Source organism: Tamandua tetradactyla, chromosome 17 (assembly GCF_023851605.1).
Source record: "Tamandua tetradactyla isolate mTamTet1 chromosome 17, mTamTet1.pri, whole genome shotgun sequence".
NCBI classification, from domain to species: domain Eukaryota; kingdom Metazoa; phylum Chordata; class Mammalia; order Pilosa; family Myrmecophagidae; genus Tamandua; species Tamandua tetradactyla.
Window position 1 is genome coordinate 40,314,867 of NC_135343.1, and position 16,327 is coordinate 40,331,193.

The 16,327-nt window shown below is 37.6% G+C and overlaps 1 long non-coding RNA gene across 1 annotated transcript in view; it reads left to right on the plus strand.

Moving 5' to 3' along the window:
• The first annotated feature begins 2,601 nt into the window (after positions 1-2,601).
• LOC143661583 (uncharacterized) overlaps positions 2,602-16,327 on the plus strand; it is an 86,483-nt gene continuing 72,757 nt past the window's right edge. The window contains exon 1 of the long non-coding RNA XR_013164706.1: positions 2,602-2,970. This is a non-coding gene — a long non-coding RNA (uncharacterized LOC143661583). The remainder of the gene's footprint in view (positions 2,971-16,327) is intronic.

Genomic DNA, 16,327 nt, shown 5'->3' on the forward strand with positions numbered 1-16,327 from the left:
GTAGTCAGAGGCCTCCAGATAGTTACAATAAGATAATTTATCAACCCTAACTCAGGACCTGAGTGGTCTTGGAATAATGGTCTTTGGGGTCCTGTACTTGTAGGGTAAACTCCAGAAGGCATAAACATCTCCTTTTATTACTTGATGATCTTTTTTTATGGAGCAATTGCTATTTCATTTGCCTTGTGCTAATTTAATTCACTTGTAAGGTTGACAATGAATTCATCAAATAGCCAAGGAAAGAGTTCTGTAAGCTTTCATATTTGCTGCTAATGTCATGTTTCCACAGCCTTAACACTGGTTGAATCATGAAGTAAATGATCATGCATTGAAATATACTAAGAAAAAAATTTAAAGCCACACCGTCAGTGGTAGTATTGGGGTAGAGCTGTGAAGGCCTGCATTTGGGCCGACTGTCATGTCAGTTTTGGTCAGAACAGTTTGTGTGCATCTTCTGACTCTAGGTTCAGAGAGCATAATGGTATGAATAGCTTCATTAAGGTAAAATGGCGTCTTAAAGTTCAAGCTTCACCCCTAATAAAGTAGCTGAGAGAATCTCAGCTGAGAAACAACAACTGATGGTCTTAAGTTAATAAGCTAATATTTCATCCATGGATACCAGTGTTAATGGCTAAATATACCAATTGAGGGAACAAGCACATGTGCAGTTATTTGCCCCACACAACTTCTTCTGTCATGGCCTATTAAAACCAGCTTACATGTGCATGTCGAATTTGATGAATATGTATGTGACCCCTTTCAGAGCCATCACTCATTGGGCTCTGGCCCCCATGGCAGGAAAAACAGCACCTCTCATTAAACACAGCATGAGTTACAGGCATGTTATGTTAATATTTCTTCAGAACTTTAGGGGGTTTTCTTCTTGTTTTAATAAATCGTGTGAAGAAAATAATTTAAAAGTATAATTGATTTAAAAAACCTTTTTCTCCTTTTCTCTTTATTTTGTGGGTGAGTTCTGTGGGACTCTTTCCTCAAGAAGTTGTAGGACATTCTTATGAATTATGCTTTGCTTCACTAATTTAGGACTTCCTAGTTAGGTCCCCTTCTCAGTTGGAAGTTTAGAAAGGCTAAACACAAAACCTCCCTGCATGGAATTCTAAAACTCATGAAAGACAGGCCTCCCTTTCAATGTTGGAACATAAGTGAATCATTTGTCAACTTACATTTTTTTACCAGTGGGTCTGGACCATAGTAGGTGTTCAACAAATGAAAGCTGCTCTATTATTGCTGCTGCTGTTATTTAAGTCAGAGTTAAACCAGTCTTGGCACTAGGGAAGGTGAACTCCTTTCTCAAGATTGCATTTCAAAATATCTAGAGGGGGAACAAAGGGAATTATAATAGAGTTTACTTTAAGTGCTCACAATCTTTTGACGCAGTAATTCCGCAGATTATGTGGAAATGCCTAGAAGGACAAACAGGGGTCCAGTTTGCTCACACAGTCTCCCTACTCTCACTCCTGTCCAGGTATTGTCCCTTTCCAACCTCACCCTGTGCCACTGGCACTTCCATGGTTTGTGACTAACTAGGTTATAAGCTGTTTGGAGGCAGGGATGATAGTTAATACTCCTCTATGGCTCCTCAAAATGTCTAGCTCAATGCCTGACATATAGACTTCAATAGGGTCCCCAAATTGATCCCCCAATTACTGAACCTTTTATATAAAACATTGAAGAAACTCTTCTCTAAATATGTATACTAATATACTGAGTGTTTATCAATTCTTGGCTCTAAAAACCTGGACAGCTTAGCTACTAGAGAAAAGTACCTTAAAGGGATGTGCTGAGGATTTTGGTAGGGACTAGGAAGTGAGTTCATAGGGGGCCAGCCCATTGGAAGGCTGTGAAAGGCCCTGAAGGGGCCACGTGAAGAGGCCTGTCCTACAGGAACACTGAAGTAGGCGTCTGGAATTTGGGGCTCTAATCTTGGCTCTGTTTTGGCTAGCCATGGAACTATGGAACACTCATTTTAGACCTCAGTTTCTTCATTTGAAAATAGAGAGGTTCGAGCTACATTAGGTCCTCAAGGTTTAGATTTTTCTCCACAAAGCTTTTCACTCCAGTAACAAAGAAATTGTCCAGGTCTCAGCTGTTGGTGTATATCAGAGGATCAGAAAGGGTGATTAGCCTGTATGCTGGTTTGAAGATTTTATGTACCCCAGAAAAGCCACGTCCTTTAATCCTCATTCAATATTGCTAGGTAGAATCTTTTTTATTGTTTCCATGGAGATATAACCCACTCAATCGTGGGTTGTAACTTTTGATTAGATGGTTTCCATGGAGATGTGTCTCCACCCATCCAAGGTGGGGTTGCTTACTAGAGCCATTTAAAAGGGAACCATTTTGGAAAAAGCTTTAGAGCAAGGAAAGCCACGAGAACCGACAGAGCCAGTGGAATGGACAGAACCCACAGAATGGACAGAACCCCTGGGAAGCTGTTGAAGAGAAAGCTAGCAGATCTTGTCATGTGCCCTCCCAGCTGAGAGAGAAACCCTGAACATCAATGACCTTCTTGAACCAAGGTATCTTTCCCTGGATGCCTTAGATTGGATATTTTTATGGCTTTGCTTTAAGTTGGACCTTTTCACAGCTTTAGAACTGTAAACTTGCAAGTTAATACATTTCCCTTTTTGAAAGTTATTCTGTTTTTGGTATATCGCATTTTGACAACTTGCAAACTAGAACACCCTCCCAATAACCTCTACCTCTGAAGGGCATATGGCACAACTGTGCAACTCCCCCTAAAAAGTTTTAGAGCTACTTGCATGTATTTTCTTCGCTTCTGCCCTGCCTTTGTGATGCCTGGAATTTGGAGCTGTCCTTCTTCACATGCTCTCTGATGCTCAATTCAAACCTCCAGTCAGAGAGGCAGTGCTGAAGATCCCTTTTGGAATTTCTCATTGTGAACACATATTTTCAGTTTGATCCCCATAAGCTGGAAAGCCAAACCAGGTAAGAAGTTGGAAAGTGCATTTGCCCAAGTAAGAGTAGCCAGAATTCATTGAGCACTTCTCATTGGCTAGGCTCTGTTTTAAGTGTTGTACATGTTGATATTTTATTTATTTGCTCAACCTGTGCAATCATGTGATGAGATAAGTGTTGCTATGATTATGCCAGAGAGACCTGGGATGCAAAGAAAATAAATAATTTGCCCAAGATCACACAGGATCTGTCAGGGAAGAAGCCTGGATTGCAACTCAGGCAGTGTGGCTGAACCCAGAATCAGAACCCAGAACTCAGGCCTTTCACCATTACACCACAGCCTGTGTAAAATTTGTTCTCCTGCCAGAAACCTCTCTTAGGATAATAGATTTGAAGGCAGATGAAGCAACTTCTTCTGTAGTAGAAAGACACAAACTCAAAAAAAAAAAAAAAGCAAACAAACAACAGAGCAGGGAATTCTTCTCATGTCTGTTTTTATTAGCATGGTGTCCACTGGAGAAGAGAGGATAGGAATTTAGGAAATGCTCCATCTCTGTGTATGAGGTCAGTGTGCCTGACACGTCAACCTGGGGTGGGATCCTGAAGAAGTCATTGGGAGCACTTAGGGGGAGCGACCTCTCCCGGGATTCACACCAGTGATCTTCCTTCATTTGAGAGGCCCCCAGCTGGCTGAGCAGCGGGCCCCAAAGCCAAAGCAATCTTCACCTCTCTGTATAAATCTAGCACCAGAGCTGCCAACAAACAGTGTTGGATCAAGTCTCTTTTGCTCTCTGCCAACCAAATGGCCCCTCAGCATAAGGTTCCAAGTTTTCTCAGTCTCATAAAACTTGGCTGAATGAGGCAGTGGTGCCATGAAATTTGCATTTATCTTGTGCACCTGACACTTCCCATCATGATGATGGAATGCTTCCCTCATGTCAGAGCACTCTTGGCGCTTAGGAGGACAGGAAAGCAGGGTGAAGACTGGGTGTGGGGAAGGCTAATCAAAGCCAGGAAGAAGAGTAAATCTGTGGCATGAGGGATGGGAAACAATGTATGGGAGGAATGGGAGGGCGGGTGGCTGGGGGAGCAGTGTGATGTGAGACAGAAAAGCATTCCAGAGCCTCTTGTGCCTGTGGGCCATCAGTCATCTCTGCTTTTCAGGGACAGCCTTTCTGTTGACCTCGCAGCCCAGGCCTGGGGGTATGCGGCCGCCAGAGGGAAGATCATTGTGTGCATGCTTAGAGTGAGGCTGCAAGAAAATCAGCCTACGGGGTCTACAGGTTGTTATAATGAAATGATTTTGATGGACTTTGTGTTAGGGCTTTTTAAACGGGAAAGTGGATAGGGATGATGTCAGAATTTTGGCTGAGTGGGAGAAAAAAAAAAGAAAAGAAAAAAATAACCCAAAACAGCACTTGCACTCAAGAGAAAGTTCCCTTATTTGCCTCTTTGTTCTTGCTTAAAAGTCCTCAACTTCAGTCTGGGACAAAAGGATAGAGACTGAAGAGCACAGACTCTGAAGCAAAGTGTCTAGATTCAAGTCTCAGATCAATTATTTATTAGTAGTCAAAGTTCTGAGTTTTTCTTTGACTCCGTTTCCTTATCTACAACATTGGAATAATTACAGAAAGTATTTCATGAAGTCCTTTGAGGGTGAGATGATAGATGTAAAATTCTTGGTGCAGTGTCTTGCATACAGTAAGTGCTCAATAAATGCCTATTAATACTCTGATCCCAAGACTTTGGAAGGATGCTAGCTGCTCCAGAGGACAAACAGAAACCACAAATCTCAAGGCTCTATTTTTGGTGTGTTATGACAATCAGTGCCTCATGTGTCTCTATTTTTCAGTCTCTTAGTAAGATTCTCAACCTCTGGGTAATTTATTGCATGAAAGAGTGTGGTAGCATGCCTCATTTAAAAATACATATATATGTATGTATTGTTTTTTCTATAGCTTTCCCATTGCTTCATGTTTAGTAGTTATAGTTTCTCAACTAGATCTGAACTTTTGAGAATCAAATCCCATGACTGCATCAAATTCTTTTGATCCTTTCTCTTGGACAAAATATGAAGTAGATATTTGTGATATTCCTCTTGGCGAAGAGAGTTTAGCCTATGTTCCACCAATATATCTGCATGGATGGTGGGTAGGAAGTTTACTATGTGTCTGTCAATCTAGAGATAGTGAAAGTTTGGCAACTATTCTTTGGCAACTAACACCCTAAATCACCCTACCATCCCAACCTTTGTTGGCTGCTCTGTCTTTCTCACCTGGCACCTTCCAGCATACCACTGCTGCGCTTCCACCTCCCCAGGAATTTGAGAACTTTTCCTTGGATGTTGCAGGATACCACACATCAAAGAGAGCATAGCCAAATGGGAGTATCATCCATCACAGTGGACAGGCAAGAAGGGGGAGGGTGACATGTAAAAACCCTGAAGGCTGACACTGGTTGATGGCAAAACTCCTGTGCTCCCAGATTTTGTGATCAGAGCAAATTAAGAGTGCCTCCTTTTGGTGAGAAAGCTCATTTTAAGCTAGATTTTGAAAGTGAATCTTTTTATTGACTTTTTATTCATTTATTCACTTTTTTACCATATATTTATTGAGTGCCTCGTTGTGTCAGGCACAATTCTGTTTAATTTTTAAAAATTGTTTATACCTTCTGGGAGCACGTCTAACGTTATATATTACAGCCATTGAACTGGTTTAGAGAACACTAAATAAATAAAGTAAACAAAAACAAATAAAATAAAGCTGGTCTTTGTTGGATAGCCGTTGTGTTCCTAAGTTTTGTATTTTTTTTTTGTTGTCAAAGATGGTGCAGTTGAAGATTTAAATAATAGTGAAATCATAAAAGTTCTACCAGAAGCAGAGAAATTCCATTATAATCTTAGTAGGAGAAACTTTTAAATTATGACTTAAAATTCAAAGCCATAAAAGAGATTAATAGTTTTGATGATATAATACACAAAGAAATTTATTTAAGGCAAATAATCCACAAAAATTAAAAAACAAGGTTGAAAGATAGATGACTAACCCAGACAAGAATACCTGCAACTCAAATGACTAACTCAGGGGTAATTTTTCTAATTCTAAAAACTAAAAATTTGCAGAAGTTCATGCAGTCAATACAAAAATGAGAAAAAGATATAAAGAGAAAATTCATCTTATAACCACATGAAAATATATTTAACCTCTCATAAAAAGAAAAAATACACGTTAAAAAGAATATTGTAACGTTTTCTGTCATCAGAACAACAAAAATCTAAAAGTCAGATAACATACTCTTTGGCAAGTTAGTAAAGAAACAGGCACTCAGGGCAGACCATGGTGGCTCAGCAGGCAGAGTTCTCGCCTGCCATGCCGGAGACCCGGGTTCAATGCCAGGTGCCTGCACAGACAAAAAAAAACAGGTATTCGTGATGGTATGTGTGTAAATTGATATAACCATATGGAAGATAATTTATCAATATCTATCAAAGTTGCAAATGAATGCACCCATTAACCTACAAATTCTACAGATATAGTTATAAGATAACTATGATAGTTAACATATAGTAGATAGGTATTATATCACAATAACTATGATATAAGATAGTTATAGGCATCTATCTTACAGATATAAGTACATACCCAAAAGAAATGATAAAGTACAAGTTTATTTATTTCAGTGACATTTTTAAGAGAAGAAGACTAAGAAAAACCTAAAAGCGCATCAACAGGAGCCAGGCAAATATTAAATATGGTGCAGATGTATAATGACTCATTGTGCAGCTTTTTAAAAATAATTAAATCATTTTCCATGTAGTAGCATAAAAAGATTCCAAGATTTATTGCAGAGTAAAAAAAAATAGAACAGTATGTATAAATGCTACTTTTGTTCAGAAAACAAAGAGGAAGGTGGAAAAAATACAAATATATTTGTATTCACTTGTGTATGCATCAAGAAACTCTAAAAGATATACAATGACAATGCTTACGGTGTGGAGGAGGAGTGATGTACTTTGGGTGGAAAGAGAGGCATTAGGAAAATTGAGTCTGAAGAAAGCATTTTATTAAATGCTTCATATATGTATATGTATATATATATTTGATTTTGAACTATGTGAAAGTATTACCTGCTTAAATTACCTGACCATGGGCTTCTAAAACTTTATACAGTAAAGAAAGACATAGAATAAAGTCATTTCATCTGACACTTCTTATTGGAGCAAGACAGTCTCCCTGGTGTATTAAAAAGACCCTAGAAACTTGCTTTCTTTGACTTTGGAAACCAAGACCATGGGTTCCTGATGGGGTGCCAGTGGGCTAGGCACATACTGTCCTCTTTAGATTTTGCCCCTTGTTATGTTCCTGTTTATTTCCCAGTGCACAGAATGCCACCTAACGCCATCTCAGTACTAATGAATATCAATTGAATGAATGAATTCAGGAAACTTCTACGGCTGTGCAAATGATTTTGTGTGTGCATGTGCAAGTAATTTTGGTGGGAAATATTGAGTCAGTGGTCAAGAGAGAATGTAAAGAATTTTTTTAGAAGACTATTCTAACTTGAAATTAGCCTAAAAACACAGGATCTTTTTTGTTCACCTGCTAATCAGATGTAGCCCCCTGCACTAGCTTTAGAAGATATTGTCTGACTACCAGAACTCAGCAGAACCCCAAAATTTGGTTTCTACCCAGAAGAAAAGGGGGGACTATTAGCAGGTTTGTTTGTTTTTTCCTTGACTTCTTGAAATGTTTCCATGTCTCAGGGACAGGGAGGAAGCTTTGACTGGGGGGAGATACTGACTCTGTCTTGATGGAGGAGCAAGTGAGGAAGGATTACTTCTACTAAGCGATTTTCCCCCTGCATGGAGATATTTTGTTGTTGTTTTTAACTGTTAACATTTGAACAACTTTACATGTGTTCTTCAAGACCTTGGGAATTAAATGTGAATATATCAGAACGTGAAATTAGAGCTAGTACAGAAAAAGTATCACTTAGGGCTTCCAAAACGAAAAGAGAAAATAGAAGGAAGAGAAACGTATTTAGACTTGGTGGGCAATTCCGATTTTAAGTGCCTATGACCATAATTCATAAATCTCTCCCCCTGTCAAATGCTGAACAGGAACCAGTGGGTTTGACTTTCAGCCCAGAGCCTTATGCTATTCACTCACCAATGGCCATAAACATTTTTAAGAGAATTTGCTCACATTAATGATTTTCTCTAATTCTTTGATGTTTCCTAGCTGTTTTTTTTTGTTTGTTTGTTCTTGTTGTTGTTTTGTTTTGTTTTGTTTTTGTATGCTGTATGACGGGGGTCACATTTCATTCTTTTTCCATGTGAGTACCCCGTTATTGCAGCACCATTTGTTGAATTTTTGTTTGTTAGTTTTATCTTTATTCATTTTTTGGAGGGAAGTGCATAGGCCAGGAAGCAAACCTGAGTCTCCTCCATGGCAAGCGAGAACTCTACCACTGAACTACCCTTCCACCCTCCCGCCTTTTTTTTAAATAAAATATTCTACCTAGGGATGAAGGGACATCTTAAGCAGCATACCCATCAAGAGAACAGATTTCTCTTTCCCCTTCAGAACAGATTTTCTAGGTTTGATAAAGAGTTCTAGTTGGGACATCTGTGTTACACAGGCAGCACCTGTGTCTGTGAGGTAAGATTGTAATAATTTAATTCTCTAGAGAAATTCAGCTCATTTTATGAGCACTGAACTCATTTGGAGATTGGGGGGAGGGAGAAATGACTATCAAATATATATATCCATGGTATCCAGTCGCACAGAAATACATGTCAGTTAAAATATGTTAAACCAATTTCGCAGGTAATGTTAAAAAAAAAAAACAGCAACACTGACAAGTGGATAGAAATCACTCATCTTGACAAGTGATTATGTAGATTAGGAAAGATGCAGGAAGTTTTCTGTGAGGCTGAGGAATGGGGACTGGGAATAAATTCCCTATTGAAATAATGAATAAGATGAAAGGTATGCTCTGTTCTTGGTTGATGCTCTCAGAACTTGTGTTTAGGTCACACCCAGCCATATCCCAAGATGTGGGAAAAGATGTTGAAAAATGCTTTGAGATCCCATATATTTGGGATCATACAGAAATTCTAAAATACATTACCTGCAAGCCTCATATCCTCTTAGACTTTTATCTTGGGCTTTGTTGTACCTCAGCTCCAAATCAAACCTTTTGAATCTTTATTGTTTTATTCCTGTCCATCATTATTCATACTCCAATATCTGCACAGAAACAAAGTTGGGGAATATAAAGTAGAATAGATTTCTTTACCACCTTTACTCTGAAGTTTTACCAACTACTTCCTCTTTCATTATCCCCCTTCTCTGGATTTCAGTGGTGTTTATGATGATGCCCTTTGATATTATGTGGTAATTCTTGAGCCTTTTTTGTTTCTTCCATGAGTTAGTAACATTTTCTAGGGTAGAGCCTCTGTCTGGAACCTCCAGTGTCCATCCAATCTTTGACCCAGATTGTTCACACCACATGCACTGTAAAACAACCATTCTTTTCAAAGATAATGCACCATTAGCGGCATCTTACCGACATATGCATTTAGGAATGGGTGATGAGCAAAGTTTCAGCAAAAGAGTCAAATGTCTCCTATGAACTAGCAATGTTAAATCTCACATTTGTCTTTTGAATGGGATATTTATTTGTGTTTTAAAAAATGTGTCATTTGTCATCTCTTATAGAAGGGATAAACTTTGTATAATTTCCTATGTTGGGCGATTGGAAAAATGGTTGTGAAGCAAAATAAATTATGGGTGAAAGCATGAATTAATTTTTCATATATCTTTTTAAGTGGTGGGAAATGGGGAAAAGTAGCAAATAACCTACTTTTGTTGGCATGTTTGGGAATGTACCAACATTCTGGTGGTAGATAGTTAAGGAACATAAAATGCCACCTTCCTCTGAAGCACTGCTGTCAACTTGAGGTCATGAATGGGTTTTAAATGATCCTTGGATTTTTAAATCCTGAAAGTATTTGAAAATCTTTATGTTTATAACCCCTTTACTGAGGAAGAACCAGAGTTTTAATATTATATTCTTGAAGGCATGAGTTATTCAAATATGAAGGGGCATCCGTTTAGAAGCTTACGCTCTAACATTAGATGAATTGTAATAAATATGATAAATTATTTATTTGATTATTGAGTACACTTTTATGGACCACTTCTAGATGCCAGGCACTGTCTTAGTTGCTGGTGAGATAAAGCTTAGTAAGCTTTAAGAATAGAATGTTGTAAGAATTTCCTAAGTAAACAAAACCAGAGAGAATTAGGTCGTGGTGACCCTCCTTTAAGTTTTCTGGTGCTAATTTGACACTTCGTTCTTTTGAAGGTTGGTTACCGCTACTAGTATATACTTTTAATTGTTACCGTAATAACTATAAATCACCTCAATTAGCATTAACTTCTATTGTGGAATATATAATTAAGAATACATATATGACTATTTCTGCCTTTTACAATGAGTTCATAATAATCACTATTAGGACTACAGTATTAAGCATAATTACTAAGTGATCTACTACAACATAGAATTACTTTATAATTATTTGATATTTTCCTAAGCATATAACATGTAGTTACTTTGGGAGTAAGTACAATAGTGACATTTAGCAATCCATTACATAATTGATGAAATCTTCCTAAAAAATGTGAACTAACATCAATAAACACTGGACATTTAAAACTCCAAAATAAAGTCGGTCATTCAGCCCCTTTTTGAAAGACACCTTATTTTAAAACCATAATTCCGCAGGGGAAAATTGTCTCAACATATGAATCATTTGTTTTTGGAATCCAGAAACAAAGCAGATGGTATTAATTATCTATATTGAAAAATAAGTCTGTGTTCAATAAATTAGAATGAGATTTTTGAAAAACATACATTTTGGTAGGTCAGTCTAAAAACATAACAGAAGCTTTGTGATATGTTTTCCAAAAAATATTTCCAGCTAGGAAATTGTGTGTTACAGCAGATGCAGAGCTCACCTTAAAATAATATATAAAAAATATTTTTTAAAAAGTTATATAAAAATAATTATAAAAAGAATCCTGGGGGAAAGTGGGTGTTTCCTCAAGCAACTAGGTCTTTCCTTAACAAAGAATTCCATTATGAAACTTCTTGAAACATTATAGCAATCTATAGGCAGAAAAAGCAGAAGGAAATAGCAATGCTTCAATTTTCAGTGGCATAACGAACTACTAGAGAACCAAAATTACTTCATAAGGCATTGATGTACATATAATATTTCAAAAGAAGGAGCAATGAGATTTCAAAATGAGGCTAGAGGCTTAGAAACAGAGATTCAAACCTGAATATAGTCTCTGGACAGAATGTAGTGCTCTTCCTGGTGGTTGCTGTGGAGAATTATCATTATTGAAAGGAAAAAGCAACAAATGTCAAGAAAGTGAAATGATTTGACAAGTATGATCACCTAGGAAGTAATTAAAAAGAGGCCAGAATGTGATTTCACAAAGGTACTTTCTTCATTGCACCTCTTTCAAGGGAGGAAAAGGCGCTCAAAGGTGGCCTTGGGAGATGGATAAAAGAGAAAGAAGAAGAAACCTACGAATGTGGTAGCAGAAGGACAATGGGCTCTGTTTGGTGAAATTCCTCGTGCCTGGCCACTTTGACATCGCAGTTAGGTTATAACTTCTACTTTATCTTTATTTTTGTTCCTCAGACTAACACTCTTGCCTCCACTCATTTTATCACTATCCATTTAGCCTTAAGGACAGTGTTAAATATTTTTGAGTTGTAAGGAAATAAATTGATTCAATTATTGATGGGTACCTTGGGACTCTGACTAGGTCAGTCGGATATATGCATAATTAATATATTGGGGGATTTGTTTTGAAAGAATATCTACTGTAGTTTCAGAGCTCAGCAACATTGATTAATTAACTGAACATCTAGGAACATAATTGCACCCTTTTAAGAACAGATCAGGGGCATGGTTATGGGATCCAGTTTAGTATTTCTAACAATCTGTTGGAAATGTAGCCATTACTTTTGGGGAGTGTTGATACTGGAGAGTTGGAGTCATATGGTCTTTGTCTAAGTACTTAATTCTGCTATTATAAGGGGAAAGCAGTCATTAACAATACATAAACCAGTGGGCATGGCTGTGTCCCAATAAAACTTTATTTACAAATAAACAGGCAGTGGGCCTGCTTTGACTTGTGGGTTGTAGTTTGCTTACCCCTGCTTTTGAATTTCAGTCACTGGTACCCCCGATCTATTTGTCACCAATGCTTTATACATGAGCTGTGATTGTTCCTTCATAGCTAAGCAGTCTCTGTTTTTACAGTCTCTTGCTGAGCACATTATTTCCCCTCCAATAACCACCACCTTGGGTCAAGGAAATCTCTGTTACTGAGCTATTCTTTTAGGCTTTTAGCTGCTCTCTTGTTTTTAGTGTTTTCCTTCTTTAGTACCTGTTACAAACCATAGCTGGAGTCATCATTCTAAAATATGTTTCAAAAACTTTCAATGACTGCAGTGAGGATTCAGCGGAGTAACATAAGTTAAAGCTGTGGACTGGTGGAGAAATATGAGTAGCAGGATCCATAAAAGTAGGGAAAAAACCGAATAACATTCAGACCACTTAGCCTGTTATTCAAGACTCTCAAAAATCTGGCTACTGTTGAATCCAAATCAGTTGAGCAAACGTGCAGTGAGCAGGATGGCGAAGTATTTAAGAGGTTGTGTTCTTGAGGCAGACCATTTGTTTTCAAATCTTGTCTACATAAATACCAGCTGTGTGCCTGGTATGAGGAGGATAGTAACTGTACCTACCTCATAGGACTGACGTAAAGATTAAATGAGTTTTTTAAGGCATGTACAGGCACAAAATAAGTACCAGTATGTTTTCTTTTTATAATATACTTAATGATATATTTAGTATGTTTATCTTTTACAGTCTTCACACACCTGTTATATGCCAATCATATTTCTAATTGTAAATATTTATTGAATTTCTTTTATGAGATAAATGCTGTTCTAGCTTATAAGCATATAACAGTGAAAAAACAGACACAATCTCTGCCATTTTTATGTCCTATTAGTCACTGGTTCATTCAATAAATATCCAGTGAACACCGTTGACATGTTAGACATTTCTAAGTATTGTGATCCCTGTTTATTAAGACAGAAAAAGTTTCTGCTCTTCTAATCTAATATTTAGTTGTTAGGTATAATCTTCTCATCTAGACTATGTGATCCTTGGAGTAAATAACTATATTTTAACCATCCTGTATTCTGAGAGCAATTCTAATATTGTCTTATTTCATATATACCAAATTAGTAAACGGATGAATAAAAGAACACCTATATTTCTTCTGTACAAATAGGTTAATGTAATCGAGCAATTAGGATTTAAGGGATGATTTTGATTACTGACTCATATCTCTTTTTGCTTTCTGGGATATTGGAGTGGACAGAGGGGAATATAAGAAATCCCTAAACTATAATTCAGCTGCGCTGATACCTGAAATATTATAAAAGCCCTTAACTTGTGCCTTTCTGACTATAAGAGTTGTTATTCCTTTTATCTGGTCATTTTCTTGTAGGGCAAAGGCCCTAATGCTAATGAAGAATTTGCCCCTGACATTTGAAATCATATCAGCTAGACCCTGCTATTGAAAAATAACTTGTCTCCCTTCCTTTTGGCTCACGCCTTTAGTTCTGAAGCAATAGCTCTGCCTCCCCTCCTTTCAGTTTATGTTCTCCATTGAGATGATAATGATAACACTGTCTCCTTTTCTTCTTTGAACTTGCTATTAGAAATGACCTCATCTCCCCTTGCTAAAATCTTTAAAAACCTTGAACCCCCTAAATTCCAAGAGACAGATCTTGGGCCGCTAGGCCATCTTCTCTCCTACTCACGCCAAGTAATAAACTCTTTCTCTCTTTGAACTCTAGTGTCTCAGGAATTGGTCGCTGAGTGTGTCAGGCAAAAGAATCCATGGCTATTGTCTGGTAACATTAACACCAACTAATCCAAGAGAAACTGAAATCAACCACTGTGGTTAGAAACATGTGACATGCCATTCCATGAGACTTGCATTAATAATCATATCATCCATCCTTTTTTCAGAATTGAAGGCTCAGGTTTCATCAGTTATGTGCATGGCAGGGAGAGAAGGAAATTTCCCAAGAAACAAGATTCCAAAGGAATATATTAAACAGAAGATTAGGATTCTCTCCAGGATTTGGTAAAATAGAGGCCCTGGATAAATTACTTAACTGAGGTTTGCTTTCCAGTTGGGGCAATAAAGTTGTGAAAAGTGTAAAAGTTCTGAAATTATAAAGTCAACCTGGTCCATCTCTAGAGAAACTTTTAAGTTCTTGGCTAAATTCATTAACCAAGTTTCTCATTCTACTCAGAGTAAGAATGAGACTGAGAGGAGTATAAAAAATATGCAATTAAAAACAGGACAGTTGTCTAAAAACATTTTGTGGTATGTAGACAGTAAAGAAATGGACAATAACCACCCCCTGAAAGAGCTCTCTCGTGTGACCTCACAGAGTTAGTGTAGGATAGATAGGTCCTATTCAGGAATCGAGAAGAGTAGGAAAAGTGGAAGAACTTTGGGGTTTTTATTCTGCCTAGCTCAAGAAAACTTGAGTACAGTCAATTCTTTATTCCATTCTGAAGTATATTGCTCAATCATGAAGAAGCTTTTATTTTTAAAGTTTCAGAAATCCAGTCTGACTCATTTTTTTCAGCCATGCTTATGGGAAGCCTTATCAACAAGGAAATGGTTTTACAGGGAAATGATCCTGAGCCACTTTGGCTGCCCTCCCTCACATGCAAATCATCAGACAGTATGCAAATGATACCAGGAATACAATCAGCAGTTGCCGAATGAAACGTTTCCATACATCGTCCTGAACAGAAAAGGAGGAGCTAAGAGCACCCCGAATCCTGGGAACCTTTCCAGCAAAGAAAGAATTACATAAAGTCTTTGCTAAGTCTCAGGGACAGAGTTAGCCATGTTAGGGTCTATGGATATATGCTAGGGTGAAATTTGCATTCTATAGAATTGGCCTACATTTCTGGAGGAAACAAAAACAAAAACAAAAGCAAAACCTGGTTGTTATTTTTCCTTAGGTAACAGAGTTATGGTCATAGGGTCAAGTGGAAATGGAAAGCTTTAGCCATTACCTAATGACTATACTTCTTATTTGTGGTTTGGAAGATGCTTTAAGATTGAAATGTGGATTTTATGTCCTGCAGGAAATCTTTTACCTGCAATCAGGCTGGAAACAGAAGATACCCTATTCTGGCAAGGTAATACAACTGATATGTCCACATGGTATGCTGGTTTACAACTACTAAGGCGTGGAGTTGACTGGGCTTCCATTTTACCAGAGAACCAATTCCCCCAAGCATGTTTTGTGCTTGCTGGTCCAAGAAAAAAAAATAAAAGAAATTATCTAGAAGGAAATATTCCTCATCCAGAGATGCAATTTACATGAAATATCATTATGACAAGATTATTTACATTCGGCAGGCATTAGGGATAAAGAGAATACTTGCAGAGCTATCTTCCTAAGCAGCAAATTGAAAATCCTTTGTGATAAAATCTTTCTGTGTTGTGACTTTCATTTCTGTCAGACACCACAGAAAAATGGTGCTAAGTTAGTATATCTATCCACTCAATGACTGATGTGTTGTTGTTTTTTTAACTTACACACCAATGCTTTCTTTTAACTGTATATACCTGTTATGTTTCCTACCCATTGTATTATGTGAATTTATGCTCTGGGCAGATTAGAATAAAGTCCCCTAAACCAGCTTCCTTTGGGATATGATTTTTTAAATGATTTCTGTAGAGAGAGAGGGCTTGCTATCTTGGAATGAATGTGGTGCTGATACTCTTACATACACACACGCATGTGCACACACAGAGCAGGAAAAGAATAGGTTTGACTATCACTATTTAAAATAATCCACAGATTTAATTGACTCCTGATCATCTGCTTTTCAAGCCACAGTGCCACTGATGTTCAGATGTGTCAGTTACTTTACTATCTTTTTTTTAAAAAGATGTGCAGTATGGCTCATACAGAATGATAAATGGAAGGCAGTTGTCTAGGAAGATTAGTATAATTAAACTGTGATGCTGTATGTGAGAAAAATGCAATGGCACAGCTTTTTCAGATGAAAGGATGATTCAGATGGAAGGATGATGGTTTCTTTCCCTTTCTTAACACAATAAGAGAGAAGGTGTGGTGACTTTTGGTGGATGCTGGTCACAAAGTCTCCTTTGAGAAAGCATCATGCCATATGGAAAAGATCCCAGTGGGCTCTGCATCTACCAGGAGAAAGACATTCACATTG